This window comes from Lathyrus oleraceus, chromosome 5 (assembly GCF_024323335.1).
Source record: "Lathyrus oleraceus cultivar Zhongwan6 chromosome 5, CAAS_Psat_ZW6_1.0, whole genome shotgun sequence".
Taxonomy (NCBI): domain Eukaryota; kingdom Viridiplantae; phylum Streptophyta; class Magnoliopsida; order Fabales; family Fabaceae; genus Lathyrus; species Lathyrus oleraceus.
This window is the reverse complement of record NC_066583.1, coordinates 275,048,551-275,057,566: the sequence shown is the minus strand read 5'-3', so window position 1 is coordinate 275,057,566 and position 9,016 is coordinate 275,048,551. Positions and strand designations below refer to the sequence as shown.

The window sequence follows — 9,016 nt, the reverse complement described above, 5'->3', positions numbered from 1 at the left end:
TTCACTTATCATGAATATTCAAGAATATGCGTTCGCAGCGGAAAATAACGAATATCCATGCACTTCATAAAATGATCCATGTCCCATACCATGATCATCTCTCAATAATCTCTTCAATTAAACATGTTCACAAGTAATACCATAAAACGTATCCAAATAAGACACTAGTTCAATACTACCAATCTACCCAGTGTTACATGACCAGAGCATTGACTCACTACTTAGTCTCTAAACGAAGTACCGCAGCTCTCCAGCTATTCTCGAGTGAGCTACCGTCCACTTACTTCAGCAATACTACTCCTGAGTAGCTGCACGATACCCATGTAAAGGTAACATTCAAACAGAAAGGGTGAGAATTCAAATCATTATGAAGAAGTATAATAAGGCACAATGATTAAATCAATAATTAAAGGAATTCATCACACTTCATATAACCATGTAAATAATATTCATCAACATCTATTTCACATGTTTCAAACACACATAAAAACTCAAGGAGTACAATATTAAAATCCAATATTATATTCTCAAATACACACATAACTATAATTATCACATAATCACATATGTTGTCAAGTTATGTATCCAAACATCATCAAATTCAATTACCATATCTCATACACACATCACAATCACAACAATGCAAACATTCAACTATCACATGACTCTAATGTGACTCAATGCAAGACATGTGACTCTATGCATGTGGTACCAATGTGAACCCAACGTTTCACCGCTTTCCGATTCAATATCTAGAATCCAAGCCACCACGTCTATTTCCAATTAAGGATCAACGTCTGCTACGCCTATTTCCAATTAAGGATCAACGTCTATTTTACCACGCCTGTTTCCAATTAAGGATCAACGTCTGCTACGCCTATTTCCAATTAAGGATCAACGTCTATTTACCACGCCTGTTTCCAATTAAGGATCAACGTCTGCTACGCCTATTTCTAATTAAGGATCAACGTCTATTTACGATGCCTGTTTCCAATTAAGGATCAACGTCTGCTACGCCTATTTCCAATTAAGGATCAACGTCTATTTACCATGTGAACCCACAGTTTCACCGCTTCCACCATGAAGCCGACCATGCATGCCATGAATGAATATACAAATATATCATTCACAAATCCACCAATGGTACATATACACATTCATAACAATATATCATTCACAAATCCATCAATGGTACATATACACATTCATAACAATATATCATTCCCAATCCACCAATGATACATATATACATTCATAACAAATACACCATTCACATAATATCTATTAGAGTCACCTTTCTAATGCTTTTAAACCCCAACCCAAAATGATTGACGAGTTGAAAGTTATGAATAAAACCGTGCACGAAGGCGTTACTAAAAAGTTGTTGTTTTCTAAATTTTCCAACATAATTTTCATCTTCTTCAACCCCAAAAACATCCATGAAATAATCTTCAAAATTGTTTTATTCCTGAAACAAAGTTATAGCCTTCTGTTTCAGCTATCCAACGCTTCAAACGGCACTCAATTTGGACTTACGGATCAAACGTTATGACCAAAACGATTTCGATAATAAAACATAAAAAAAGGGCCGCGATTGTGACGGACAACATGCAGAATTTTCTACGGTTTTCATCGTTGGAGGACTTCCGGACGTCCGATTTCGATTCCGTAAAAAGCCACACGTTTAGAAAATTATAATTCACACAATACTCTAAATATATAACGTTAATTTGCAATTTTAACACAATCAATGACCACAATCAAGCATACTCATCAAAACCTAACAATTCCAAACAACCATACAAAATTAGGGATTTTAACCTAAACATACATCTACCCATTGACCCAATCATACTAACCCATAATAATAAGGATTCCCCCCTTACCTCTTCAATTTTCTGGAAACCCTAGCTCCTCTCTTGTTCTTCCCCTCTTCTCCTCACTTTTCCTCTTCTCTTTCTCTATTGTTGTCAAATGATCAAGTGAATCCTAATTCTCACTCTCCTCCCTTTTATATACTAGTATTCTATTTGGGCTTAAATCATGATACCTCTCATTTAATTAATAGGCCCAATAAGACCTAATATTTAAATATCACTATTTAATTCAAATAAATTAAACTAACACCATATATCCACCAAGTTAATTAATTCAATTATTCATGATATCTCCTATCAACTAAATAATTAATTAACACACCAAATTAATTAATATAATCAATTATTACTACCTAACAACCAATTAATTAATTAACACTCCAAATAAATAAAATAAAATATAGTAATAATATACTAATTAAATACTAAAATTGGCTTGTTACAATGACTAACTTGTTACATCTAACCTCCTAACATTTACATTTATGCTCCTTACATTTATTTCATTTTATATTCATGCCATTTATATTATTGCCTCTCACTTTATGTTTTTTTATGTCTTCTTAGTGCTTTCCACTTGCTTGAAGTTTATCCTAACTTTAATCAGAATACTTGGGAGTCGAGAGGACAATGGTATCCTAACTACCATTTTTCTCCTTCATAGTACCTAAATCTAACTTGTTTGAATCATTAGATATTTTAAGGGGGAAGTCAAGTGTCGGGTCCTCAAGTTAGGTACGGCCGACAACCCAAGAACTTGAATGTTGTGTATTAGCATGTACACCATATTTTTGCATTCCAGTTTGTTATGAAAATATTTTGAAAAAGGCACTTGACGTCGGATAAAGTGTTTTAGATTTATTATGAAAACGTGTGTGAAGAATGAATGAGGGAGAGATAGAATGAGATTGAGAAGAGAATGGATAAGAGATATGGATCATGGATCATGAAATGGATGGGAGATACTTGACGTTGAATCAAGTACTCGTGTTGCTATGGTGTGAGTTTTATTTGGAAAACAACTTGATGTTAGATCAAATAACTTTTTTTTCTTTTGAAATGCTTTATCTTATAGTTTATTTTTATCTTTTTAGTTAGCATGAATGATTAATTAATAAAAGAAATAAACCTAGACTATTACATGTTCATGCGGTGGGGGGACATTTGACACACAATTGGGGGATGAAACTATTACAACATAAATGAAAATGGAAAAAAAATTAGACAAGATTACATGTACCATGCCTAAAACATACAAGTGGCATGGTACTCTACACAATACAAGTCAAGTGAATGAGCTAGAGGCATGACTAGTTATAAGTGTGCTTGAGACTCAAAGCCACATGTAGAAACAAACAACAAATGTGGTTAGTCTGAGACCAAGTCAAATGAGAATATTAAAACAAGTGTAAACATATATTCAAAGATCTAAATCAATTCAAATGGTAATGGATTAATCAATGACAAGTAATCAAAGATCTATCATGTGATCATGGCAAATGTAGGCATACAAGACATTTATCACCTAAATTGAAATGGCATTTTCAATTTATTCAGTATGATCACAAACCAAATAAATCGATTAAATGGACAATCAAAATGAACATTAATTCTAAGGACTAAAGTCTACCTAAACATGAATTAGGGAACACACTAATCAAATGGAAAATTGGCAATTCAAATCACAACTTCATTTAATGAACATTATCATGACAATCATAATGTGATATACGGATCGAATGGAAATTGACCTAAAATCTAATCATGGTAAAAATCTACAATTAACCATATTAATCAAAACATGAATAAAGTCAACAAAAATGGATTAGGTTCAAACTAAAGAAAGGGAAATTAACAATCCAAATCAAGATTGAAATCTAATCTACATGAATATTTTAATCAAGAATGCAATATTCGGATCAAAATGCAAAATCAACCTAAAACCAAATCATGATAAAATCTATACCTATGCATATTAATCAAAACATGAATAAAGTCAACAAAAATGAATTATCAAAACCTAGTGGCCAATTATCCTAATCATGGCAAGGTTAAAATACAATGAATTAAATTCTAAAAAATAGGATCACAATCTACATGAAGATTAAGCTAATTTCTAAATCTAACTAAAATCACAATTAATCATGAATTAACCTAATTACTAGAACTAATCTACTTAATCACTAAAACTATCTTAATCCTAATTAAAAAACAAGAAGAATCTAAATTTATCCTAACAAAAGATATCAGTGGCAATACTAATTAACAAAAATTAAATAAAATCACCATGATTAATTATGGATTAAGGAGGATTAAGGACTAATAATGGGCCAGGGTGTGTGTGGATGAAGGGGTTCATGAAGGAGGGCTTGTTTGCTTGGGCCAAAGGCTCAAGTCTTCCATCACAATTCCGGATCCCATGAAGATCCAAGACGCATCTTCATCTTTCAGTCAAAGGAAACAAATTCTTCCAATCAACATCCGGGGGAATTCACTGACGAAGCATAACGAAACGGATTCAGACATCATCCACACGCCATTGCCATCAACACGTCGTCAACGAGAATCCGAGGCTCGCTCCGATCGGATTCAAAAGTCAAGAACATCAACGGTACCAAAACGAATTCGATTGCACGCATATTCGAAAAGAGTGAAGAAGGAGGAACCTACCGGATTTATTGACGACTCCAGATGACGTATTCGATTCTTGTTCTTTCGTTCTTCTTCACTTCTTCTATTTCCGTTCTTCTCCGCTTGTGTTGTCGTGAGAGAGCTGGTTCTTGGAAGGTTGAGGGTGAGCGAGGAAATTGAAGATGTTCGAAGAGGGAGTTCTCTTTATGTTTATTCTGCAGGGTCATTTTTTGCAGTGAAGTTTTTTTGGAAAATTTGTAGGTATTGTGAGGTTTTTCAGTTGATGAGGGTGGTGAACTCAGTTCCACTATGTCAGTTGGAGGAAGCAGTTAGAAAATGCTGCTGAGTTTTCTGTGGGAGCTTTTTTTTTGGTGTCTGGTTGTTGCAGAGTTAGTTTAGGGTTGAAGCAGGGTGGTTAGGAGAGGTTATGGAGTTAGAGGTGGTTTGTACTTTGAAGGGTTCAGTTAAAGGTTATTGAAGTGGTTGAAGTCTTGTTCTGTTATCAGGTCGTGAATGAGAGTCTGTTAGGAAACAGTTAGAGGGCTATTGGTTTTAATTCAGTTTGCAGGTTGTTGGGATGTGATATAAGGTGTTTTAATTCTGTTAGGAAACAGTACTAGGATCTTGGTAAGTTTTTTGTCTCACCACATATCAAATGGTTACTTATTTGATTCGGATGGTCTGATTTTGTAGCCATAACGTGACGACTAGGTGTCACGGTGTCCTTGTCTGAATGCCGCCTGGCTGAGTCCGAAGCATTGACAACCAACTCACCTTTTTTTTTTATCTATGATACGGTCTTCACCACCTCTGTGAGACTTGTCCAGCTTAAGAGGATGACTCTTATTCTTGTTAGGAAGGTTTATTGTGATTAAAAAATTTGTTTTCGTTTCACTAAAACCATTATACATTCCAGCTTTTCGGTTTATGCCCTTTTTGAAGTTCCATTTCGCTTTAATGATGAATGTCTGCAAACTGATAATGAACTGAATTGCAATTAAGGTGTATTTGACCCTTTTTGCAGGTTTGGACTTGGCATGCTTGATGGATGAAGTGCATTACTCACTTGGAGTGCTTAGGATTTATTGGATTCATGACTGTTTTTTTTGGATATTCTTTTGTAGGATTTGTGTTGAATGTGATGGTTTAGAGTAGGGTTTATGTAAAAAAGTGGAAATGATGTAATGTATGATTTTTGTTTTGAAATTGAAATGGAATGGTATATGTGTGGTATTTGGGAAACCTTGAATGAATTTAGAAATTGCATTGGAATGAAATGATTGTATTAAATTGGTTTAAATGGGAATTGGAAATTGAATGGTTCATGTAATTGGAATTGGAATGTATGGCCTTGAATATTGAATGTCAATTAGTGGTAGAATTGAACGTGAAATTGAATGAAGATGAATGTATTTGAATGTAAATTGGAAAACGAATTGAATCAATGGTTTTTTGAATGGTGTGATGAATGTTATTTGTGGAAAATTGATGGAATGTTAATTGCATTTGGTTTATGGTCATAATGGACTTGTAAAGAAACATGATTTAAAATGTGAAGAAAAGACATGGTTAAAAGTGGTTTAAAGATAACATGAATGGACAATGAACATGGTTTAACAAGGTTTAAAAGTTAACATGAACATGAGATGGAATCGATTTGTAAATGAAGAAATCAAACCAGAAGCAAACAAACATGACTTTGCAAAGTGAATCAATATCCACGAGTTGGGATTAGGTTTTAGGGTGGTCAATTGACTTTGGTCAACTGGTTGACCAAAAAGTCAATAGTTGATCAAAAGTTAACTTAGATAAAAATGTGTATTTTTTTGTGTAATCTCTTATGGACAATTGAAATTAAATGTTGATCACATTACCCTTGAACCAAATGACTTATGTTATGCCATGAATCAAATCTGATGGACACCAATCAAACAAAAGGCCATGAACATGTGAAGCTTGAATGAACCCTAATCCATGAATCAAAACGATGAATATTACTCAAGTCAATGAACCATCCATAATGGATCTATTGAACCAGATGAATCCTCAATCTTGAATGCGCACACATCATAGATGATAATGCCATAATCAGAAACCAACATCCCTAAATCAATGCCATGACCAACAACTATGGTCAAAGAATCAGAGTTTCAAGTTATTCTCCATGATAAAGACACCCAAGATGAAGGGCTCACCCTTTATTCCATGCTCTGTGTGATAAAGACCCTTGAATCCATAGTTTTATGCTTTCCTCAATGCAAATGGAATGTACATGATATTATGGGTATGTAGATGAGATGAATGCTTATCAGGATATGCAAATGATTAGGGTTAGTGACCTAGATGAACATTGTTAAGGGTATGATGAATTTTGGGGTATGACAAGCTTTTTGGAACTCTACTTAATTATGTACAATTTATCTTTGTAGGTTATTCGCTGGGTTTTTTGAAACTTGTGATGATCCCTTAACAAAAGTAGTTGAGATGGGAACTTGGATTCAAGGAAAGTGGTGTTAGACCTTGAGTAGCTCCTATGAACAGGCTGACTTGATTGTTGACCGTCAAGTGACTGAGTTATTGGAATTGATTACAGATATTCAAATTACTTTAGATAAGAATGATAAGTTCATTTGGTGGAAAGACAAACATGGCTTTAGTGCTCCAAGCAGTTATGTAGTGCCGTCTTTAAGCTTGGAGAGTGATATGAGAATCAATATGGATGCTCTAATGTTGACAAATATTGACAAAGTTTGGAAATCCAAAATTCCATGTTCTATGCAGGGTTATTTTTGCTGGAGATTGCTTCATAATTGCTTTCCAAGTATAAGTTAATTGAAATATTGGAGAATGCTATATGATAGCCATAATTTGAAGTGCCTTTTATGTGACACAAATGTTGAGGATGACATCCATTTGTTTTTAAATTATCCTTTTGCATCAACAATTTGGTCTAAAGTGTATAGTTGAATCGGGCTAAGAGAGGTGGAAGAGAAGAAGTATATTCAAAAACATTTTGACTAGTTTTGCGCTTTTACCATGTCAGAGTTTCATGTGAACTTGCATATGTTTTTTGGTCTTCTATTTGTTGGAATTTATGGATTTGTAGGAATAATTTGGTCTTCGAGAATGACAAACTAGAGGGTTGGGATATTCTAATCAGAATTCATAAGCAAACACGAGAATGGTTTCAAGTTAATTTTCAAGGCCCCAATTAATACAATTGAAAGGATTGGCAGATGCATATTGAAAAATGTCTCAAATTTACTTCTTATTAGTAGGAGTGGCAAACGGGCATGCCCGCCCCGCAAAAGCCCACAAAAAAACGGGGGCGGGGCGGGGCGGTCATAGTTGAGGATGCGAGCCTAAAACTTAGACTCGCCTCGCAAAAAGTTAGGGCGGGGCGGGGAAAGCCCGCGGGCACTGCACTCTTTAAGCCTAAAAATGCAAAAAATTATGTAAATACACGTGCCCACAAAAGTCCGCGAGAAAAACGGGGCGGGGCGGACACATTTGAGGGTGAGGGCTTAAATCTTTGGTCCGCCCCGCACAAAAGTGCGGGCAAAATGGGCATGCCCAGCGGGCCGGGCCCATTTTGCCACCCCTACTCATTAGTGTATCTACTTCTTTTTTGTTCTTTCTCGCCTTATTGTTTTCTTTTACCATGCTTGATACCGATTTTCTTCTTTTGTATTAAGTGTTAAGTACCTCCTATACTCTCTTTAATACAAATGATTATTTATAAAAAAAAACTATGACATCTTATAGTTTTTTTGTGTTTTTTCTCTATCAATTCTTTTAATTATTAGAATTGATTATTGCTACTTAAAAAAAAATAATGGGACCCTAGCTAATTTAGTGAACCCTAACATGTTCCTACATCAATATGTTTTGTCCGGTAATTTAGTAACTGAAAATTTACTTTTTAAAGTGAATAAGGAAAATGTCATAGATTCGAAACGACACTCTTATATTTAATGTCTTACACAGTTACACGGGGTTGGTCATACCCCATCTTTATTAAAAGTAATGTACATTTAATCTAAATCTCATAATTTGTGCATTATCATGTCATACCGTTAATAAAAGCTTATTTTATGAAAATTAAATGGTTATTGAAAAATAAAAAATAATATAAATTAGATGTATTTTCTAAATAACATTATCAAATACGATAAAAGTTGGTATCAAATATAATTATTATTAATATTTTTGTTTATATATGTGATGGATAATATATAGCCACAAAATCTTGCTAAAAGAAGAAAAAAAAACACACACCCCCAAAATCATCAAATGGCCAAAAGCATTGATAAAATTTCAGCCAATCATGGAGAAAATTTAATAGCGAAAAGGATTAGTAGGTAGAAATTGTTATCTTATCGGTATGCCACCTTTGGACAGACATCATTAGAAAGAGGATAATAGTACATCAGTCCACCTAACGTTACTTCATCAATTAGCATGACATTCTCTCTACATACAGCTTAACCCTGATTGAGATATCATAC

General features: G+C 34.2%; 1 long non-coding RNA gene across 2 annotated transcripts; it reads left to right on the top strand.

The window, feature by feature from the left end:
• The first annotated feature begins 3,992 nt into the window (after positions 1–3,992).
• On the top strand, positions 3,993–5,741 carry LOC127083839 (uncharacterized). Of its 2 annotated transcripts, none has more exons than XR_007788557.1 (2): positions 3,993–5,135; positions 5,533–5,741. It is a non-coding gene; the product is annotated as an uncharacterized LOC127083839 (long non-coding RNA). The 2 variants fall into 2 exon arrangements; XR_007788558.1 differs by having other exon boundaries at positions 3,993–5,368.
• The last annotated feature ends 3,275 nt before the right edge of the window (positions 5,742–9,016 follow it).